Genomic DNA, 24,251 nt, shown 5'->3' on the forward strand with positions numbered 1-24,251 from the left:
TGTATGTGCTTTGGGTCTTCGGTGACCCCTACAAATATGGCGTAACACTGTGACAGGACCCAAAACTAAGGACATTCCCGATGTCTATGTTACCTGACAACTGTTAAAGATAAATGAGGCAACCACAACTGACTTGCAAGGCTGGCTCCTGCATACAGTCTATAAAGACGAGGTCTGTTACTTCTATAACTGGGGTTCTCCCTGGGGCAGGGAGCACTCAGAAACACCCCACTAGCGTTTCCCACCTCCAGAAATCCTACCTCCAGAGTTTCTGATTGCCCCCTGCTTAAGAATCCTTCCTGTGCTAACCCACTGATAATGCTCAGAGAAAGAACTGTGAACTGTCCTCCCCTCAGGAGGGCCATCATGACCAAATGCCCATCCCATCCTAAGATTCTACTGGTTTCATCTCCCCAAAGAAAACAAATCCTCAGGATGAAAGTTTTTTGCTAGCTCACAAATGAACTGCAATATGTCTAACACGGCCTACTTCCATAGAGAATATAAATACAGAATTTTAAAGCTGGATACTAAAGTGTAAAATACATGTACTTTTCCCAAGGTCAAATGAAAAAATCAAATCACAAAGACACTGCAGATCAAAATACCCATCATCACCTTGGTGACCTCTCAAGCAAAAAAATCTATAGCTGGGAACCTTGAGATAATTGGCAGTTGCAGATTATCTCCATTCAACTTAAACACCCACTAACCTGGTCCAGGGTACAAAGCTAATGGCACGTGTTCGGTTTGTCTTTATAGTGACTTTGGGGACAAAACAGTTTGGTCAATAAATGAACAGTGTAAGACAGAAGACTGTCCTGCCTACTTAAGAGAAAGGGCTCCTTTGACATCATGCCCTCTCCTTGAAAAGCTGCTACTTGAGAGCAGTCCTCATCCCAGCTTAGCTCACTCTTGCTACAGACAATCACGCTGGGAAGTTTTCCAATCCATCCACTTCATTTAAAGGACTTGCATTGATGTATCAAGCTTTTGGAAAACTAAGGGCTCTTTAGACCTGCTGAGTGCAAACTCCCCCAAAATACCATTTCCAACATGAATGAAAACAACAACTCACTGGAACAAAGCAAATAATGATGCCAGCAAGAAGCAAACCCTGAAGCCCTTAAATAGTCACCTCTAAGCCCCTCACCTTTTGCTTCTCCTAAACTTCAAGGAGCCCCTTAGTCCTGGTTCTCCTTGGTGCAGAAGTGTGTGTGCACTGCCTCAGGACAAATGAGAGCTTTCTGAACACTGACCCTGTACTCAACTTCCATCTCCACAGACCACACAGTCCCCAGGTGTTTCATCTGTGCTTCTACGACAGGTTCCTCCCTTTCCTGTATTCAGTTGAGAGCTGCTCAACTCTGTAATATCCTTCTTGAGGGGTATACCCACAGCTACAGGAGGTACCCTAAGTATGGACCCACTCCAGATCTGTATACAGGTTATGCTGTAGTCACTCATTCGTTTCTACCACCTTTTCCAACAATGCCCATTTTGAAAGAAAACCAACCAACCAATCAAGAAAAGTCTGTCCAGCCCCCCAGACTCTGGCTTGTCTGCAGGAGGTGAAGCAAGGGAGGACCTTATAACACAGCAAAGCCCACCATGCACTTGGAAGCAGACCCTCCAGAGAGGACACTTGAAACCTGGCCCTACTTTACCTTTTGTAGAAATGGAAGTGCTCTGTGAGGAGCAGGAACTGCTTCTCTCCTTGAAGGAAGAAGTGTCTGGCCCTGGAGACACCAGACTTCTGGGTGTACTCGCAGATATGAGTGAAGTTCAGTTCCTCCTCCTTGAAGTAATTTCGGAGACGCACAAAGTCAAAGTAGGAGGGGACATAGATAAGCGTGTGAGACGTGACTGCATCACGATACTGAGGCAAAATCTTGTTGACGAAAAAGTTAAACCTGATTTGGAAAGGCAAAGGGCAGAGAGTCAGTGGTCTAGAGGTGAGCCATAGTGTCACTGCCAACTGCATGACCCTGGGCAAGTCACAATCTCCTTCTACCTCCCCTAAGAGGCCAATTTGGCCTACCTCATTGCAAAGAGATTATATAGGGATAAAACTTGTTAAGCGCATCAAAAAGTAAGTGCCAACACTATTCATCATAAAGGATAGATGTGATGCTGGTATATCCCAGAGAATTATTCTAGGAAGTACGTAACTGTATCATTCATTCATTCATTCAGTTGTCAATCAGTCAGTCAACAAATAATTACTGAACACCTACCATGTGTTAAGCACCATTCTGCTACCATGGGTCCCCTGACTAAACACAATGAGAAGACGGGGAAATTACATAGAGAATTAGAAAAACAGTTCTTGCCCTGAAGGGCTTAGAATTAAGTTGTTGACATGAGGCATTAAAAAATTAATGTAATTTAAAAATGCCACAGTCTAGGGGAAAGTACCCTTGATTTACTAACCCTGACACTATTGGAACTAGGACAACACACCATTTCTCTGGCCTTCAGTGTCCTCCTCTGTCAATGGCATGATTGGATTCAATTATCTCATTTCATTTCGTAAATGGTAACTAAGAAAGCCAACGTGGAATACAATTCTAAATTTGAATGCCCAAGTAAAATCCCTCTCTGTGACCCCCAGGGATCCAATGTACCTGGCATCAATCACTGAAGCTAGGTTTTCAGGTTCCATCCTCTGGAAGACATGTGGGAGCTGCACCAGGACATGACTGATGCAGCCTGTCATCGGGACGTTCCTCACAGCCACCTGCCAGGAGTCAGTGAGAACATTAGGAAGTGAGCTATCCCCATTGTTGACCAAATGCTGTCCTCTCCTTCTGCCTCATGACCCAAACAATACACAATACTTCATGAAAATTCAGAGAAAGAAGGAGAGAACCCACCTGGCCTTGCACATTGACGCAGTACTTGTTGAACACAGAGTTGATCTGGGCATCCTGCAGGGCCCCAAACAGCAGCGTCTGACGATAGTACTTGGACCAATTATTGAGGTTCCACATGCGCACTCGAGAAAAGTCCACCCCATGTGAGTCCAAGGGCAGTAGGTTCATGTGGTTCATCAAATGCTTTGAGCAGAAGTAATACTCCATTAATACTTATTGAACACTTACCTGTTGGGCGTTGCTAACCTTTCTATAAGCCCATCATCTTATTTAACCCCATGAAGTAGATACTATCATCTCCCAAATTACAACAAGAAAACAGGCTCAGATGGGTGAGTGACTTGCCCATAGTCAAGCGAACAAGAAGAAAAGCTCAAACTGGCCACCTTGTGGATCTCTCAAAAAGGATCAAGATGCTACCTATACAGAATATTTCTTTTAAAGGAAATTCTGAAATGCCACTCTGGTCACTCTATAAGCAACTCAGTTCCAGACTTGGACAAGAAGGGAAATGACACGGAAAACAGAGCTGCTGTCCTTCCATGACTTGGCTCCCAAAACGTTAGAAAATTCCCGGAGTGACTACATGTGCCTTTTGCTCAAAATAAAGATGACTCAACCATCGACATGCCTGTTCTATTTTAATCATATTTTTACCTTGTAATGTATATTGAAGGGTCACAAGTACTATAAGTTTATTCCCTACTTTATAAATAAGTACTCCCCTTTATCTGTCCCAAACTTACTCCAAGTCCTGGGGTTGTAGAAAAGGTAAATTCTCACATGCCTTATAAAAATAAACCTATAGTTCTGTGATGAGGATTGTTCCAAAGCACAATCCTAAACCCCAAAACATTGCAGAGTATGTTGAGAGGGAGAAAAAAAATTATAGTACAAATTACAGTAGGGGGACAAAAACATCTTACGTTTCTCTGTAAAACATCACAAATTAAGAAATCATGAGCAATGTTTTCCCATCTCCACTGAAGACCAAACAAAAGAGAACGAGCATAAATAGGAGGAACTATTTTAGATAAAAACATTCCTGGTGAGGAGGGATTTCAATCAATCAGCCAACCAACCAACCAACCAACCAACCAACCAACCACACTAAACTGGTCTATTACTAGAAGCAACTTTTAAGGGGAAGAAATCTTTTCTGGAGATTTGAAAATGTTGACAAGAATTTTTATCTTTCTGGATACTTTACTGACCAACTTGTGGGTAGAAGAGGGGACAACATTTCCCGTTTTCAAATTGGAAAATGTGGAATATTTCCATTTCCAAGCTGAGTTTTAATCTGGACTTTAATAACCATTTCAGACTCAAACCACTGAGCTTCTTGTCTCTAAATGTTAATGACCAGCATTACCAAGACATGCTCCCAGTTCTGCATCAGGTAAATGTCAGCTTGATCAATGATGAGAAGCTTAATACAAGACAGAAAGTCAAAATCTCTCTTCTTCTCTCCTTCTCCACCAATGATGGTCCTCAAGCCCAGAGGGGAGGCAATGAGGATGTCTGATGAATAGAAGGGGGCATAAAGTCGGATGCTTCTCTGCAGTATTGCCACCCCTATACACAAAACAGCCAAGCACACATCAGTTCATGAGTCACCACCAAGCCATTAGCTTCCACCCTCTCCAACTGCAGCCTCCCCTTGTACCTTCCACATCTTCCCCTTTGCATGTAATTGTGCTCCAACTGCTTTAATTATTAAAATCATCATCGTCATCCCTCCTTTGCATCTACGGTCCCTTCTAGCTCCCACCCTCTTCTTTTCCTTCACTGGCAAACCTTCCAAAAAATTATCTCTACTTTAAAATCTCCCACTCACTTCTTAATGTACTGCAATCTGCCTCTGAGTCTCAGGACACCACTGAAATGACTCTTGCCAAGGTCACCAACAGCTCTCAGTTACCAATTCAATGGCACTTTAGTGTTTCTTGTCACGAATGCATAAGCACACCCTCCTTGAAATGTTCTTTTCCTTACTGGTGGTTTCTGTCACTTTAACACTTACTTCTATTACTGACCTGGTCCTTATCTATTTTTCCATATTCAAAGAGCTCTTCAACAAATCCCTGGATTCACCCACAAGTTCTCTTTCACTCTACATAAAGCTTTGGATAAATATATTCACTAATTATGGCTTTAACATTATCATCACAAAAATTTATATTTCCTGCCCACATCTCTTTCCTAAGCAACAAGTAGCAGTCTTTAAAGAGCCCAGATCATATGTGAAGGAGATTCACTTGCTAATCTTAAAGCATCTACCAGAGGGGCAGAAGTTGGCTGGGACTCTCTCTGGGGACAGAATGCTGGCAGATGCCATTTTTACAAATTCCCTCTACCTTGATGGCACTGGTGGGTGCCACTTTTTTGCACTCTCACTCTTAAGTTGCTAACAGTGGTGGTGGGTGAGTACCCCCTACCCCACGGCCCTGCACTGCCTGTGTGCAGCACTGACAAACATGGACAACGAGCAGCCACGCCTACCCCATCTCATGCCACTCGCGGGACACGACCTGAGGCAACAATCACATGTAGCCCACACAGGGGACACTCCTTGAGCACCAGGCTCAGGCAGATGGGGGTGGGACTGCATTTCTAGACTCCATGGGAGTGAAACAAACAGAGAGAGTTTATAAGATGACCAAGAACTAGGAAAAAGTTAAAAATACAGTTCATCTCCCACACAGGGCCACTCCTTCAAGACGGGGCAGTAACTGTTTTGCATAATACACAGAAACAAAGACGGAGAGTCAAGCAAAATGAGGAAGCAGAGGAACATGTTCCAAATGAAGGAACAAGATAAAACCCCAGAAAAAATATTTAATGAAACAGATGCAAGTGATTTATCCAATAAAGAATTCAAAGTCATAGTCCTAAAGATGCTCACCAAACTTGGGAGATGAATGAACGAACACAGTGAGAAACTCAAGAAAGAGACAGAATATAAGAAAGTTCTAAACAGAGCTCACACAGCTGAAGATTATAATAATTGAACTGAAAAATACACTAGAGGGAATCAACAGCAGACTAGATGGTAGAAAAGAACAGATCAGTGACCTGGCAGACAAGGTAGCAGAAATCACCCCAACAGAACAGCAAAGAGAAAAAATATTTTTAAAATATGAGGACAGTTTAAGGGAACTGTGGGACAACATCAAGTGTACTATCATCGGTGTTAAGGGGTCGCAGAAGAAGAGAGAGAAAGGGGCACTAACACCCACATTATAGGGGTCCCAGAAGGAGGACAGAGAAAGAAAGGGGCAGAAAACTTATCTGAAGAAATAATGGCTAAAAATGTCCCTAACCTGGTGAAGGAAACAGACATTCAGGTCCAGCAAGAACCAAGAGTCCCAAACAAAATGAGCCCAAGGAGATTCATACCAAGACACATTATAATTAATATGTTAAAAGTCAAAGGTAAAGAGGGAATCTTAAGCAGCAAGAGAAAAACAACTAATTACAGACAAGGGAATCCCCATAAGAATATCAGCTGATTTTTCATCAGAAACTTTGTGGTCCAGAAGGAGATGGCATGATATGTTCAAATATGCTGAAAGGAAAAAACTTCCAACAAAGAAGGAAGGAAATAATAGAAGTCAGATGAGAAATACTGAATAGATGAAATGGAGACAAAAAAAAAAAGATCAATGAAACTAAGAGCTGGTTCTGTGAAAAGATAAACAAAATTAACAAACCTTTAGTCAGACTCAATAAGAAAAAAAGAGAAGGGGCCCAAATCAGAAATGAAAGAGAAGCTATAACTGACACTACAGAAATACAAAGTATCGTAAGAGACTACTACGAACAATTATACACCAACAAGTCAGATAACCTAGAAGAAATACATAAATTCCTAGAAACACACAATCTTCTAAAACTGAATCATGAAGAAAAAATGTGAATAGATCAATTACTAGTAATGTGATTGAATCAGTAATCAAAAAGCTCCCCAAAAACAAAAGACCAGGACCAGAGAGCTTCATGGTAAATTCTATGAAGTACTTAAAGAAGATTTAATACCTATCCTTCTCAAACATATTTCAAAAAACTGAAGAGGCGGAAACACTTCCAAACTCATTTTATGAGGCCAGCATAACCCTGATACTGAAACACCACAAAAAAAGAAATGTACAGGCTACTATGCCTGATAAACACAGATGCAAAAATCCTTGACAAATTATTAGCAAACTGAATCCAACAATACATTAAAAGGACCATACACTATAATCAAGTAGAATTTATTCCAGGGATGCAAGGATGGGTTGACAAAGTGGGTATAGAGGGAACGTATCTCAACATAACAAAGGCATATACGATAAACCAACAGCTAACATCATATTCAGTGGTGAAAAGCTGAAAGCATTTCCTCTAAAATCAGGAACAAGACAAGGATGCACACTTCTGCCACTTTTATTCAACATAGTATTGGAAATCCTAGCCACAGCAACTAGGCAAGAAAAAGAAATAAAAGATACCCAAATTGGAAAGGAGGAAGTAAAACTGACTATTTGCAGATGACATGATACTTTATGGAGAAAACCCTAAAGACTCCACCAAAAAACTGTCAGAACTAATAAATAAATTTAGTAATGTTGCAGGATACAAAATTAACAAAAATCTGTTGTGTTTATATACATTAATAATGAACTATTAGAAAGAGAAATTAAGAAAACAATCCATTTACAATAGCATCAAAAAGAATAAACTACCTAGAAAAAAATCTAACCAAGAAGGTAAAAAACTTGTACTTGGAAAACTACAAGGTATTGATGAAAGAAATTAAAGATGACAGAAACATGAAAAAATACACCATGCTCATAGATGGGAAGACTTAGTACTGTTAAAATGTCCATACTGGACACCAAGGGGGGAAAGTGGGGGTGGGGGTGGGGGTGTGATGAATTGGGAGATTGGGACTGACATGTATATACTAATATGTATTAAATGGATAACTAATAAGAACCTGCTGTATAAAGAAATAAATAAAATTCAAAAACAAAGTCCATACTACCCAAAGAAATCGACAGATTTAATGCAATCCTTATCAAAGTACCCATGACATTTTTCATAAAACTAGAGTAATCCTAAAATTTGTACAGAGTTGCAAAGGATCCTGAATAGCCAAACTGATTATGAGAAAGAAGAACAAAGCTGAAGGTATAACACTCCCTGATTTTAAACTACACTACAAGTCTACAGTAATCAAAATTGTACGGTAATAGCACAAAAACAGACACAGATCAACAGAACAGAGAGCCCAGAAATAAATCCATATTTATATGGTCACAATCTATGACAAAGGAGACAAGAATATACAATGCAGAAAAGACAGTCTCATCAACAAATGGTGATGGGAAAACTAGACAGCTACATGCAAAAGAATGAAACTGGACCACTAGCTTACACCATCTACAAAAATCAACTCAAAATGGATTAAAGACTTCAACATAAGACCTGAAAACCACAGAACTCCCAGAAGAAAACATAGGCAGTAACTTCCCTGACAACAGTCTTAGCAATATTTTTTTGGATCTGACTCCACAGGCAAGGGCAATGAAACCAAAAATAAACAAATGGGACTACATCAAACTAAAAAGCTTGTGCACAGCGATGGAAACCATCAATGAAACAAAAAGGCAATCTACTGAATGGGAGAGGATATTTGCAAATCTAGTAAGGGGTTAAGATCCAAGATATATAAAGAACTCATGTAACTCATTATCAAAAAACCCCAAACGGGGCTTCCCTGGTGGCACAGTGGTTGAGAGTCCGCCTGCCGATGCAGGGGATATGGGTTCGTGCCCTGGTCCGGGAAGATCCCACGTGCCACGGAGCGGCTAGGCCCGTGAGCCATGGCCGCTGAGCCTGCGCGTCCGGAGCCTGCGCTCCGCAATGGGAGAGGCCAAAACAGTGAGAGGCCCGCGTACTGCAAAAAAAAAAAAAAAAAAAAAAAAAACCGCAAAAAAAACCCCCCAAACAATCCAATTAAAAAATAGCAGAGGGGGCTTCCCTGGTGGCGCAGTGGTTGAGAATCCACCTGCCGATGCAGGAGACACGGGGTCGTGCCCCGGTCCGGGGGGATCCCACATGCCGTGGAGTGGCTGGGCACATGAGCCATGGCCGCTGAGCCTGCGCGTCCGGAGCCTGTGCTCCGCAACGGGAGAGGCCACAACAGTGAGAGGCCCGCGTACAGCAAAAAAAAAAAAAAGCAGAGGACCTGAATAAACATTTTTCCAAAGAAGTCGTACTGATAGCCAACAGTCAAATGTAGAGATGCTCAACATCACTCATCAGGAAAATGCAAATCAAAATCACAATGAGAAATCAAAACTACAATGAGGTACCATCTCACACTGGTCAGAATGGCCATCATTAAAATGTCTACAAATAACAAATGCTGGAGAGGGTGTGGAGAGAAGGGAACCCTCCTACGCTGTTGGTGGGAATGTAAGTTGGTGCAGTCACTATGGAAAACAGTATGGAGTTTCCTTGGAAAACTAAAAATATAATTACCATATGATCCAGCAATCCCACTCCTGGGCATATATCTGGACAAAACTATAATTCAAAAAGATACATGCACCCCTATGTTCACAGCAGCACTATTCACAATAGCCAAGACATGGAAACAACCTAAATGTCCATTGACAGATGAATGGATAAAGATGTGATACATATATACAATGGAATACTACTCAGTCATAAACATGAACAAAATAATGCCATTTGGCAGCAACATGGATGCAACTACAGATTATCATACTAAGAGGAGTCTGTCAAAGAGAAAGACAAATACCATATGATATCACGTATATATGAAATCTAAAATATGGCACAAATGAACCTACCTACAAAACAGAAACAGACTCACAGACCTGTGGTTGCCAAGGTCAGGGGTGGGGAAAGGGATGGACTGAGAGTCAAAGGTAATAGTTGATGCAAACTATTACCTTTAGAATGGGTAAACAACAAGGTCCTACTGTATAGCACAGGGAACTATATCCAATCTCCTGGGATATGCCATAATGCAAAAGAATATAAAAAAGGATGTATATATGTGTATAACTGAGTCACTGCCGTACAGCAGAAATGAGCACAACATTGTAAATCAACTATACCTACTCCAATTAAAAAAAAAAAAAGAAGAATGTATCAGGTGGCTAGTAAGTGCTGTGATCAAAATGAAATAATATAAAATGATAGGCTGTGATTTTGGAGTTATAAATTCTTACAGCCACCATGTATTATAAGTTGCTATTAACCAAAGCACAGAGAGAAAAAAAACCACAATGAGATATCACCTCAAACCTGTCAGAATAGGTCTTATCCAAAAGACAAGAAATAACAAATGCTGGCAAAGATGTGGAGAAAAGGGAACCCTTGTGCATTGTTAGTGGAAATGTAAATTGGTGTGGCCACTATGGAAAACAGTATGGATGTTCTTCAAAAATTAAAAATAGAATCACCATACAATTGAGCAACTCAACTTCTGGGTGTTTATCCAAAGAAAAAAACCCACTAATTCAAAAAGATATATGCACTCCTACGTTCAATGCAACATTTATAATAGCCAAAATATGGAATATGGAAGCAGCCTAAGTGTCCACAGATGACAAATGGATAAAGATGCGGTGTGTACACACACACACACACACACACACACACACACACACACACACACAATGGAATATTACTCAGCCATAGATGAATGAAATCTTGCCATCTGCGACAACAAGGATAGACCTTGAGGGTATCACAGTAAGTGAAATAAGTCAGACAAAGACAAATATCAACAGCATGTGACTTCACTTATATGTGGAATCTAAAAAACAAAAAACCAGACGGATAGATACAGAGAACAGACTGGTGGTTGCCAGCAGGGAGGGCGGGGTTGGAGGGTGGGCAAAATGGATGGGGGAGATCAGGAGGTATAAAACTTCCAGTTATAAAGTGAACAGGTCACAGGGATCCAATGTATGCCATGGGGAATATAGTCAATAATATTGCATTAACTTTGTATGGTGACAAACGGTAACTTTACTTATTGTTGTGATAAGTTTGTAAGGTATATAGACATTGAATCACTATGTTGTACACCTGAAACTAATATGTCAATTATATATCAATTAAACAAAAGACTGATTTATCAGCTCCTTGTTGGCCGCCTGCATATGTTTAAAACTAACTGTAAGCTCTAATCCCCTTGCACTGCACACTCCGGCCATGCTAAAGCCTCTGAATCCTAAGTCATGCCGGTTTATTCACCCTGATGCCTCCACACTTGCCATTTCCTGTCTGAAACTTTTTCTTCCACTCTCATCGCTCTACTTTGTACCTGGCTAAATCTGACTCAGGTTTCAACATAGTATGGATGGTACCTCCAACAGAAGGCCTTCCCTAACAGTCCTGAGCCCATTTTGAGTAAGGATATTTGCTTTAAATACTTTAACTAGAACACCCACTATCCTCTAACCGTAACACATCTCATCCCATACTGTCTGATTTGTCTTAAGGCTGGACTTGCTTAACAGTAACTTTTAATTCCATATCTCCAGCTTAACAGTGCCTGGCACATAGTAGATGCTTAATAAGTGGTAAATGGGCATACGTGACTAATAAATATTTTCCAGGAACTTTTTCAATGAACAAGCAACCAAGTACATGGGAGCTGAATGACAAACAAGCAAAAATGTGCAAAGCTGGGTGGGAGTCAGTAAGTCCAGAGTGGAGATAATTCAGGTGTGGGCACTCCACATGGCAGGCAGGAGGGAAGTCCATTACGTACAGATGCTCTAGTTTATTCATCTTCCCCAGACTGACCCACCCAGCCCCATCAGCTCCAACTCCCCCAAGAAGCCCTGTAGCATTGACTGTGAGCTACCAGCTATAGGCATGCTGAGACATTTGTTATAAACATGCAGGTGCCTTTCATACATGCCTTCACAGACACTCCATCCCATTAGCCAAGTATGTACCCCATTAGCCAAGGCAAGACTCTCCCCCGGCAGACGAGTGGTCTCAAATGTGTCCTGGTTCTGCTAGGAGGCTGAGACAGTGACCCTCTGAAAGAATGCCTAATTCCAGGCTTCTAGCTTCCAGCTATGTGCACCTCACACCTCAGGTCCCTCAGGGTCTCAGTTTTGACAAGGAGGAATTACCAGTCCTGAAGTGGTCATCGATGTTGCCGACAAATACAGCTTCATAATCCTCAGGCCTCTTCAGGTTGGGTGGTCTCTCCTTGGGATCTGAGCCATACTCTCCATTAAACCTCTTTTTGTTGCTTACAATTATTTTCTTCTTGCTGTCGCCCTCAAGAAGACAGATGAAGAGCTGTACCACCCGCAAAGCAGCTTCCCGGAATGGCACCACTATCGGCACCCGTGGAGGGAGTGATGGCCAGCCTTGGAGGGGCAAGGGGAAGGAAGGACAGCTCGAGGTGAGCCTGCTGGGGACCTAAGGAGCCCTCCGTTCCACAGCCCCTGGCCAAGGACCACATCCGTGTCACCCCCTTTACATAGGACCTGGCTCAGTACTGAAGGCTGAGCATCTTTCCGACCCACAGCACCATGTCCTATGGACTTCAATCTCATGGCTCCTTGGGGTGGGGGTGGGGTTAATTCTTAAGCAGAATGTAGAAATTTTTTTTTTTTTTTTTTTTTTTGCGGTACGCGGGCCTCTCACTGTTGTGGCCTCTCCCGCTGCGGAGCACAGGCTCCGGACGCGCAGGCTCAGCGGCCATGGCTCACGGGCCCAGCCGCTCCGCGGCATGTGGGATCTTCCTGGACTGGGGCACGAACCCGTGTCCCCTGCATCGGCAGGCGGACTCTCAACCACTGCGCCACCAGGGAAGCCCAGAAATACTCTTTGAGGTAAGTCAATGCCGTTAACAGAGGTGTCCATTAGCAAAAACCCAAGGGCATAAACACACAAAGCTCTTTGAGGACAAGAAATGTTACTCATTTCTGTCTCCCACAGAACTTAGTTCAGTATTTTGATCCGTAAGACCCAAGGAATATGCTGAACAAATGAATTAGATGTATTAAGTAGAGAATAAAGTTAGTAAGGAAAGGACTAAAGCATCATTACTTTTCTAGTACATTTCCTAGTACATTTTTCAGAAATGATGATAAAGGATTTCTGAAATAAGATGATATTTCAATGGGAAATATAGGATTCAGTTTTCCAAACATTTCCAAAAGTGCTCAATTTTAACTGTTGAGGAAAAAAAAACAGAAGATGCTTAACAAATGATTACCTTCTAACTACCCTTGTGTAAACAATACAATCAATGGATATAACCCCAGTCAGATCAGGCAACTCACCAAATTCTGAATGTGACTCATGGGTAATCTACCTCATATTCTATTTTGCAATTCTAAATGGAAACAGATAATCTTATTATCCTGATGTTCAAGATTCTGAGATAGTTTCTCAGAAAGGCAACCAGCACAGCCAGAGGGGTGTAGTGATTCAGTTTAGTACAGTGCAGGGATGATGGATCAGTTTTGAAGAGGGCCAAGTTACTGTCCCGGCTGTCACACTAAGTAAGTGTCTAGGCTTTGGTTTCCCCAACTATCAAACAAGAGGGTTGGACTAAGAAATCTCTAAGAGCCATATCAGTATCAAAATCCTAAAATCCTATTAAGCCCAATGAGAAGAATCTAAGAAGATGAGGCTTCTTCAATATAGACACAGAGGCTAAAGGGTAAGGGGGTATGGGTGGCACAGTATCTAGCTCCAGCACATCATGAAAAACGTAGACAGAATTCAACGACGTAAGCTCCCAATCCACTGGAGCTTAGGCTTATGAGCCACATAAATGTAATCATCACTTTAAGCAGTAATAAGGATACAATGCAAAAACAGGGATTTTGTTTTCCAAGGTCTACATATTTATGTGGCTTAGTGAAGGGAATCCTTGGTTCTAGTCCTGTCTCTGCTACTTTTTCTCTGGTTCTCTTTAGCAAGGTCCTCTACGAATCTGGGTCTCTGTCCACAGGTGTAATATGTAGGGATTGAATAAAAGGCTCCTTAAGGTCCCATCCAGCTCTGACAATCACAAAGAAGAGATTTATAGTGGAGTGTTACTTATGTAGGATCAGGGTTTATCTTTAAGGAGAGAATTATCATGGAGGTACCTCCTACTCCACTTTCCAGTTAGATCTGCTGTTAGAGACAGTCCACTGAGCTGTCTGCAGCACTGCCGTGACATTACCTGGCCCATCTAATATGCTCATTCTTGGACTCATTCATTATTCCAATCATTAAACCATCTGAGAACCTGCTAAGTGCCAGGACCCATATGTTAGAGCCTTACAGCCTCCTTGAGGGCAAAGTTCTGCTGCTGCCACTCACCTTGGGCCTCGTTAGCCCTTGGTCCCTGAAGTCATCATCATCACCCAACCCAAGTTTCTGGCTTCGGCATCTGCTGTTGTTGGCAAGCACCTGGGCATTGGCTTTGAGAACGTGATTTATCACATGCAGGCAGTACACGTGGCGGATCTCTTCCCCTTTCTTCAGGGCAGTCCTTTCTGGGTAGAACAGGTCCCGGTAAGAATTCATAATTAAGAAGAGCTCTTTCTGGAGGGGTGTGAAGGGGCTACTTGAATTTGGGGGACAAGAGGGGAACTGGCTGTTGGTCTTGATCCAGGTGGATTCCAGAGGCTTCTGGAGATGAAGTGACTTTAAGTCAATGTCCTTTGGGGGTTTAAAGGTTTCCAACTGTTGAAACCTGGATGAAAAGACAAGCTGGCCCAGGATGGGCCACTGTGGGAGAAATGATCAAGAACTAAGTTAGAAATGAATTATAGTACCTTACATTCATATAATGCTTTATAATTTACCAAGGCCTTTCACAACTTACAGATCCTCTCACTTTATCCTCACAACAACCTTACAAGCTAAACACTATAATGCTCTTCTTGCAGTTTAGGAAATGCTGAGGTTCAGAGGTTATAGGATTCAGACAAACAGAGGAGAACAGAGCTAAGGGTTAGAGCCCAAGGTTTCTGACTTTAGAAACCTTGTGAGCTCTTCACTAGATCAGTGGGTCACAAACTGTCCTGTGGACCACACTGTAGGAAGTCAAAATTTACTCTAGACAAAAGAAAAGGGGGCCCAACGGTCAAATAACTTCGGTAACCACCACAAAACCTAATCCCCCTCAGGGAGAGTCACAAGCAGATCGGACACTAAAGGTTCTGCTGAGTCCTGTAACAAGGACTCCGTTCCACTTCGTTTGACCCAGAGTTTTCCAAATTTACTTGGACGTGGAACAAGGTTTTTGTTGTTGTTTTGGATTTTTTTTTTTTTGGAGACATATATTAGAATTGAAAAGAATAGTATTTTGTGGAATACCAGTTTGGGAATTTTTGCACTGTAACAAAACTGCTGATCTTAGCAATAAAGAAAGGATGACCTCTGCAATAAAAAAGAATTAACTATTGATATATGCCAACAACTGGGATGAACCTCCAAGGAATTATGCTGCGTGAGAAAAAGCCAACCTGTATGATTTTATTTATATAACGCTTTTGAAATAACAAAATTATAGAAATGGAGAACAGATTAGCGGTTACCAAGGGTTAGGAATGGGGGCAGGGAGGTGGGTGTGGTTATAAAATGGCACCAGGGAAGAGGAGGGATCTTGATGGTGCTGGAAATGCTCTGTATGTTGACTGTGGTGGTGGCCAGGGCAACCTACACGTGATAAAACAGTATAGAACTAAATAACACAAAGGAGCAGGAGCAAAAGTGAGGAAATCTGAATAAGACAAGTAGGTTGTATCAGTGGAAATTTCCTACTTGTGATATTGTACTACAGTTTTGTAAGATGCTACCATTGGGGGAAACCGGGCAAAGGGCACATGGGATACCCTTGTATGATTTCTTACAACTGCATCTATAATTATTACCTCAATAAAAATTTCAATGAAACAAGGATGACCAATTCTTATGAATAGCATCAGTGGTGAAAAAAAAAATCACCGAAAAAAGAAGCAAAAACTGCTCCATACTGAATAATTTAGGTGTGAACTTATCTCAGATATTTCAAACAAATGAACAGCAGTAGCTACTGTCTGACTGAACACTTTGTACATGTCTTCCAGTAAACTAAATTACTTTATTTTGATGCAGGCATTACTGTCCCCCTCTAACAGATGAGAACAGTGAAGATTAAAAAGGTAGATTAACTTGCCTTAGGTCATGAGATAGCCCCTTGCAGACGTTGGTCTAAACCCTGGTGTACCTGTCTCCAAAGCATTCTTATCTTATTGGTCCCCACCTTCCAGCTTCCCAGTGCCTTTTCTAGCTATGCCTGTGCCTTACTGGGCTCTTCCAGTCTTCCTCTATCTTGCTCCCTCTCAAGCCATCTGCCACGGGTGTGTATCATACATTCAGGGAGACCACTAAAACCCAAGACCACTGCTTGCTTTTAGCTGGTGGGTAGTTTTGGGATTTGTGGCAACAGCCTGGATTTCTTTTTCTTTCAGTTCTTTGTTTACATGTTGTGCAAATGGATCTAATTCAGAAATAAAGAATATTAGAACACTTAGGGCAAATGACAGGGATTTTCCAGTCTTCCCCTGTGAATGACATCCTGTTTTCATGATGTTAACTCATCTTTTTCCCCATCAACTTTCCCCATCATTTATCCCAGTCCAGAGCTTAAAAGTTTCTGACAGGTTCATCTCCCTAAAGCATTTCTTTAATCACATTATTCCCCACCTCAAAAACCTTTGAAGAAACTTCTTGGACTGAAATTCAACATACACCTCTAACCTACCTCTCTAATGTAATTTTTGAATTACATGGCTCTCAAATTCTTCTGCCACTGTGGCTTTCCTTCCTTTAACTGAAAATTCTATCCTCTTGTTCACCGCATTTCTATATATCCAAATAGTATCCGTTGAATGTTACCCCCTGACTCACAATAAATAACTATTTCCCAAGAGCCTACTGTGTCAGGCACAGTTCTGGCTCCAAAGAAGCCATCTCTGGTCCCCTATAGACAGTCATCACTTTCTCTCAAGCGCCCCACCCTGCCCTCAGTTATCCACACCAACACATATATGTGCATGTCCTACCTCACCTAACTAGACTGCAAGATCCCTGAGGGCAGGTACCACGTCTGATTTAACCTGCACTGGAAGACAAATGTAAATGCTCAACACTCAACTGAGGTGAACAAATGATCAAAATGGCAGGGTCAGTGCTCTGCACTGGCCACCCAACCTTCTCTTCCAGCCCCACTCATGTAAGAAGCAAAGTTAAATGACCCATTCAGGGACCCAGGTAGCAAAACTTCAAATGCAGTGCACCTTATATTAAGACCTAAGATAAAGGTGAACAATAGGAAATAAGAATTCTAGGTGATAATATATCAGTACAGACCAAACAACCAGAGAAACTTTAGGATAGTCAAGCCTCCTAATGTTTCCTCCAGGGTTTTTTTTTTTTTTTTAACTTTTTTTGAGTTCAGAACGCGGTTTTTGCCCAAATTCTACCTGCTACTTCTTCCTCTTGTCTAGAATAGCTAACAGAACCAAATGAGGATTAAAATTTCAACTTCAGTGGCACCGCTGGTTGAAGAATGGCACTGGGACCAAAAAAGGCAGTCAGGACGCAGAATGAGACCAACCTGACGTGCCCACCCAGGCACAGGCTAAGACACAGGACCTGAGAGACAGCAGAGCCCTGCCTCAGCCTACCACAGGCTTGTCTAAGTAACAGTCATGGGGACAGAGGCATGGCCCAGTGTTCTGTATCTTGACTTTGGCGATGACAATATAAATATACACATTTGTCAAAACTTATCGAATTGTATACTTAAAATGGGTACACCTTGTTGAATGTAATTCATACCTCAATAAAGTTGATTTTAAAGTTAAATTAAACAGTCGCCTATGGGGACTTCCCCAGTGGCACAGTGGTTCAGAATCCGCCTGCCGGGCTTCCCTGGTGGCGCAGTGGTTGAGAGTCCGCCTGCCGATGCAGGGGACATGGGTTCATGCCCCAGTCCAGGAAGATCCCACATGCCGCAGAGCGGCTGGGCCTGTGAGCCATGGCCACTAAGCCTGCGTGTCCAGAGCCTGTGCTCTGCAACAGGAGAGGCCACAACAGTGGGAGGCCCGCGTACCGCAAAAAAAAAAAAAAAAAGAATCCGCCTGCCAATGCCGCGGAGCAACTAAGCCCATGCGCCACAACTACAGAGCCTGAGCTCTAGAGCCAGCGAGCCACAACTACTGAGCCCATGTGTCACAACTGCTGAGCCTGCATGTCACAACTGCTGAAGCCCGCGTGCCTAGAGCCTGCTCTCCACAACAAGAGAAGCCACCACCGTGAGAAGCCCACGCACTGCCACAAAGACCCAATGCAGCCAAAAATAAAGAGAGAGACTGGGGAGACAGGGTGGAGCTTTCTGGCTTCTGCGGTGCTTCCTGGTAATAAGGACCAATCAGATTAGCCACTGCCGGGTCTCACAAATCTGTAAAATTACTGCTCCAGTAAGGAAGAGCAAGTGAAGGATAGAGAGAAAAATGCAAAGTACTTTTCTCCTCTTTCTCTCCCTTCCCTGCTTGGGGAAAAAAATCAGAAGTCTTCCCCTGACCCCAGCTGTGGATCGTGAGCTTTGAGGAACTGGCCTTCCGTGCTATCACTGTTCAACTGTTTGTCCTCATGAACAGCCGCGCCCACTCGCAACACTGCCTAACCCTGAAAAACACAAAAGATCTCGGAGAAGCATTTCTTTCCAGCTCTACATCTAGCTGCTAAACTATCTGTTTCTATTACTGCTCATTCCAATAACAAGAGATTTAACAGGTATTAGACCACAACCACCCATACTAAGCACCAGCTGAATTCAAACAACATGAGCTGTGCTCTGACCTTGTGATGCTTTCAGAGAACAGTTGCCTCCTCTTTCCTCTTCGAGAAAGTTGGTTTCTAGGCTGAAGAGTGACTCATGTTTTGCATCTGTAAACTCCTTTGGGGATTCCTCTGCTGTGCCAGGTGGCCCATGCCCATCTTTTCCCTTAGGGTCAGCAGGTAAGGCCGCATCTGCAGTTTTGATAAAACATTTTGTGAAATTATTTACTACTCATAATTACACTTCTGTTGACAAATGAAATCTAATTCCTTAGGCTATCATTTACTTTTAAGCAAATTCAGGTAGAAGACATAAGTTTCAAAACTGAGCTTGACTGCTGACCTAGTACATGTAAAGATGTTCAAATCAGCGCTGATAAATAACTAGAAAAAATGATTTCGTCATTTCTATCGAAGGGGTACTAATTAAATTACCACATATTATTTACAATGGAATACTATGTGATTAAGCTAATGTGAACCCACAGTTACACACGTTATATCATTAAAGAAAAAAGTAACTTACAGAAATGTATGAGGCCATTATGCACATACACACAAATATATATTCACTCATATATCCATAAAAAAGTAGCCTGGAAGGTTCTATAAAATGTTAAAGGTGTTCATCCCAGGGTGGAGGAGATATACGTTAACTATATTACCCTCTTAAATTTTTACAGTAAATATATATTACTTTTATAATTTAAAAAACCAAACTTTTCATTTTTAAAAACCTAAAACATGAAAGAAAAATGGAAAACCAACAAAATTTAAAAAGTCCCTAAGTCTGAGGCAACGATTTTTTTATCCGAGTACAAGTGATGAATGAAAATACTAAGAATGGTGTGTGACACCTTAGAGACAAAAATACAGTAAGGCAAATAGGCATTAAGATAACAGAATATAAAAAGTTCCCCAGATATATTCAGACAATGGACTACTATTCCAGTAATAAAAAGAAATGAATTACTAATATGAAGAACTACACGGATGAGTCACAACAACATGAGGAGCCAAAGAAGCCACATGCAAAAGGGTACTTATTGTGTGCTTCCATTCATATGAATTTCTAGAAGAGAAAACACTAATACATAGTGAAAGAAAGCATGTCAGTGGTTGCCTGATGCCAGGCCTGGGAAACTGACTGTAAAAGGACAAGAAGGAACTTTTTGCAGGTATTGGAAGTGTTCTGTATCTTGACTTTGGCGATGACAATATAGACAGACACATCTGTCAAAACTCATCAAATTACATACTTAAAATGGGTACACCTTGTTGAATGTAATTCATACTTCAATAAAGTTGATTTTAAAGTTAAATTAAAAAGTCACCTATGGGGACTTCCCTGGTGGCACAGTGGTTAAGAATTCGCCTGCTAATGCAGGGGACGTGGTTTCAAGCCCTAGTCTGGGAAGATCCCACATGCCGCAGAGCAACTAAGCTCGTGCGCCACAACAAGAGAAGCCACCACAGTGAGAAGCTGGCGCACCGCAACAAAGACACAATGCAGCCAAAAATAAATAAATTAATAATAATTTTTTAAAAAAATAGTCACCTAGATGTCCGAGTGAGACAGAGTTCCTTTCAGCTTTCAATCCCAGCTCTTCTCTGAAGCCTCCCCTCATGTACCCTGGCAGCATGTGACCACTTTGCACCTCTTTAACACCTTATATTTATCGGTTCCATTCAGATTTGATGCTTGAAAAGTTTTGTATATTTTATGTCTATCTTCCACTAAACTTGGTTCCTCTAAGGCAGGAACAATCATCTCTTTCATAAATTGAGACCATTACAAAAACAGAATTATGTTCCCTTTCCTCTCAATCAGGGGAATTTGAAGTAGGATTGATGAAATCCTGGAAATCATAAGCAAAAACGTCATTTCTGCATTTTTATGGCCAGAGGGTCCTGTGTTTTCATCAGATTCTTGAAGATATCACAGAGCCCAACAATGTTAAGAATCTCTGCTTTGAATCCATGTGCTTTCACCCAGCTCTATGGTACAAGGCACCCTGCCCCTGGGGCAATCTGTCTGTGGTCCCTGCAAAGATGATAAACCCACATCAAAGACACTTACTCTTCCGCGTGTCAGTAGACTCTACTGCCGTCTCTTCCTCCACAACGATGTCACTATCGCCGTCTTCAAGATTCATTTCTGTCTCATCTGTAACACTGTCTTCTTCCTCTTCCTCCTCCTCATCTTCCTTGGAAACATCCTTTAACGTGGCAAGTAGTCTGTTGTAACCAGAAACTTGTTCTGGTTCACTCTATGCTTCACTTTCAGAACTTGGAAGTATCTAAACCCTCTGACTAAAAGGAAAATGGGAATTTTAAAAACAAAAATTATATTGTTCTTGTTGCTACCCCACGACTATCATCAGGCCCACAGTGGAACCAAGTTCAGACTTTTCTAAATAAAAACTAGCTTTTCTGCAAATATGCAATCCTATCTATTCAACCAAACCTAGCACCAAATTTGTTTAAAACAGCTAATCTAGCTATGATTCTAGAAGCTCTTCCTCTTCTTTGAACTGCTAATGTTCCACGTGGGAAGACAGCAAACTAAACACATGGAGCTTTAGGTTATAAGGCGATCTAACCTATGTGTCAGCCACTTGGCACCTTTAAAGGAGCAACAGGAAAACTTACAACAAAAAAGTGTACTTTATTTCTGAGTCCGTGGTAATGAAATAAGACCTTTGATGATTTTGCACTCTATTTTATGTTAAGCAAACATGACATTCCCTCTTAGGATTCACCAAGAGCCCTCTGGTAAGCCTCCTTAACAGGTTCTAACAGGCTACTCTCTCAGGACAGTTTCATACTCTATACTATATTAGTTATCACAATGGCATCTTAACAGACATCTGCACTTAAAACTAAGCAATATTACTAAAATATAGCTTACATCTAAAGTCAGAAAGAGTGGAAATGTAGCCAAACATTATTACCATATATAATCTTAAAAGTAACCGTCCAGAATCTACTATCATAAAGAAGGTATAAAGCATTACCAGTTGACAAGTCTGTGGTTTTGCTTCCTTTCTGGAAACCCTGAGAAGAAACAGGCAATGTTAAACTTTAACTACTAGTATGTAGCAATTAGGAAAAGCCTAATGATACAACTTTAAATGAACATGGCAGACTATACCGTTATAAATACATTATATCTATTGTCAAGTTAAAAACTCCATATGCATTTGGACAGGTTTTGTAAGGATATGCCAAATAGATAATAATAGACGAATGAAAAGGTCTAACAAGACCACATGACAAATACTACAGTCACACAGTAACAGGCTCTCATCCAAAAGATGGGAAATTTTGGCAAATACAAGCCCTCGGGGTTCACCTTTTCTAGCAAATTTCTTAAGTAGATTATCCCTCTAACTGTTGATAAAGCAGCCCAAAGGGGTGGGATGAGCACTAAGATCATAACTGAGAGTCTGGACACTTATAGAGGAACCCACAACTACCCAAACATTAGTTTCCTCATGGTCATTGAATACATAGGTGATGTCGAGGGTCCCAAGCAATTCTATTTTTTTTTTAACTTATTTAATTTATTTATTTTTGCCTGCTATGGCTCTTCGTTGCTGCGCCCGGGCTTTCTCTAGTTGCGGCGAGCGGTGGCTTCTCTTGTTGCAAAGCAGGGGCTCTAGGCTCGCGGGCATCAGTAGTTGCACCACCCTGGCTCAGCTGCTGTGGCTCGCGGGCTCTAGAGTGCAGGCTCAATAGTTGTGGCGCACGGGCTTACTTGCACCGCGGCATGTGGGATCTTCCTGGACCAGGGCTCGAACCCCTGTCCCCTCCGTTGCCAGGCGGATTCTTAACCACTGCGCCACCAGGGAAGCCCCCAAGCAATTCTTTAAAAACATATAAAACGAAAACAAGCTTATAAAATCTCCGCCCAGTCGCCACACGGGAGGCGTGCCGTCTAGCATAAAACTACAGGCTCAACAAAGGGTAGGAAGACCGGTGAAGAACCCCATCTCAGGCGGGAAGCCGTCAGGATCCCCGGGCGAGCTAGGCCGGCGCCGGGGCAGCGTGGGACGCGGCGGGAGCTGCCCTGTCACTACCCCCGGGGCACCGGCGGACCAAACGCGGGGACACGCGGGCTCCCACCGGGAAAGGACGCCGGCAGCGCCGGTCCCAGCCTTGCCTCTCCATACGTGTCACAGAAGGGATGCTCCTCGCCGAAATCCCTTAGATGCTTCTGCTTTTTAGTTAGGGAGCTGAGCAGCTGGCTCCGGCTCCGGCTCCGGCTCCGGCTCCGGCTCCCGCTCCCGCGTTTGCCCATGGGGAAGACGGCAAGTCAGCCAACCTCCAAGAAACGCGTCTTGCACCTGGAAGTAGTCTCGTCAACCCACTCACGCGGGCTTGCCAACGGCGCTTTACGGCGGAAGCAGGGTGCCATAAAGCAGACCCGCTTTACGTCGCGCTTGTACGACAGGCGTTAGAACTTCCTGTTTCCCATTCCGCCCCCTAGCGAGGCTCTTTGGAAGCACGTGCACGCATGCGCAGCTTTTCTCTGAGCCCCGTAAGGAAGACAGGCAGGCAGGGAGGCTTCGGGCTTCCCCAGGTGGGTAAATGGGTGGGTGTACTTTGTGCGTCTGTTTTGGCTGTGAGAATCAGCCTGCATAAACGTGTAGTGACTGAGATGGTTGAATGCAGTGCCTTTATATTATGCCATAATACAAATACCAACTAACATTTAAGGCTGCCGGTGCATCTCAGTTCATCCTCACAACAACAGTAAACAAATAGGCCTTGTTAATAAGCCTGATATTGGAGATGAGAAAGCTGATGCTTACAAAAGGTTACATACACACTAGCAAGAGAGGAGATGGAAACCTAATTCTCTCTGATGCGACCACAGGCTTTTCCCACTAGGATCTGCCACATGCGTGTGCCATGTGAAGAATGAGGACGCAAGGCTGAGATTCCCGCCCTTTACCCTACCCCCTCATTTTCTGAAAGGATTGCAAGGGCCCTTGGTAACAAATCTGTTCTGGCATTTTTCATGTTAGAAAAGCAAAAACACATCCAGAGAGGTAAAGTGACTTTCCTAAATCACCCGGAGAGTCGATGTTAGAGAAAGCAGTAAAACTCAATAAAGTGTCTCAAAACTGAATTGGGGCAAATTGGGATGGAAAACTTTTAAAGGGTAAGTAACTTTTCTATATCTGGGTCGTGGTGGTGGTTACACCTTGTATACGATTACCGAAATTAATCAAACTGTACCTTTAAAATTGGTACATTTTAATGCAAGTAAATAATAACCTCAATAAACAAAGAGGGAAAAAACAGCGCAACTGGACTTAATACTCTAGAGACAGGCAGAGTGTGCAGGGATACTTAAAAACCACAGGATAGGGCTTCCCTGGTGGCGCAGTGGTTGAGAGTCCGCCTGCCGATGCAGGGGACACGGGTTCGTGCCCCAGGTCTGGGAAGATCCCACATGCCGCGGAGCGGCTAAGCCCGTGA

General features: G+C 42.5%; 1 pseudogene across 1 annotated transcript; it reads right to left on the bottom strand.

The window, feature by feature from the left end:
• Positions 1-925: 925 nt before the first annotated feature.
• LOC309797951 (U3 small nucleolar RNA-associated protein 25 homolog) lies at positions 926-23,400 on the bottom strand (annotated as a pseudogene). The gene is made up of 11 exons: positions 22,522-23,400; positions 21,779-21,818; positions 20,842-21,074; positions 18,783-18,953; positions 16,328-16,416; positions 14,246-14,660; positions 12,053-12,262; positions 4,249-4,451; positions 2,877-3,059; positions 2,628-2,740; positions 926-1,913 (listed from the first exon to the last, which is right to left on the bottom strand). The product of its transcript is annotated as a U3 small nucleolar RNA-associated protein 25 homolog (transcript).
• Between the last annotated feature and the right edge of the window lie 851 nt (positions 23,401-24,251).

This window comes from Mesoplodon mirus, assembly GCF_964341445.2.
Source record: "Mesoplodon mirus genome assembly, contig: HAP1_SCAFFOLD_1286, whole genome shotgun sequence".
Classification (NCBI taxonomy): domain Eukaryota; kingdom Metazoa; phylum Chordata; class Mammalia; order Artiodactyla; family Ziphiidae; genus Mesoplodon; species Mesoplodon mirus.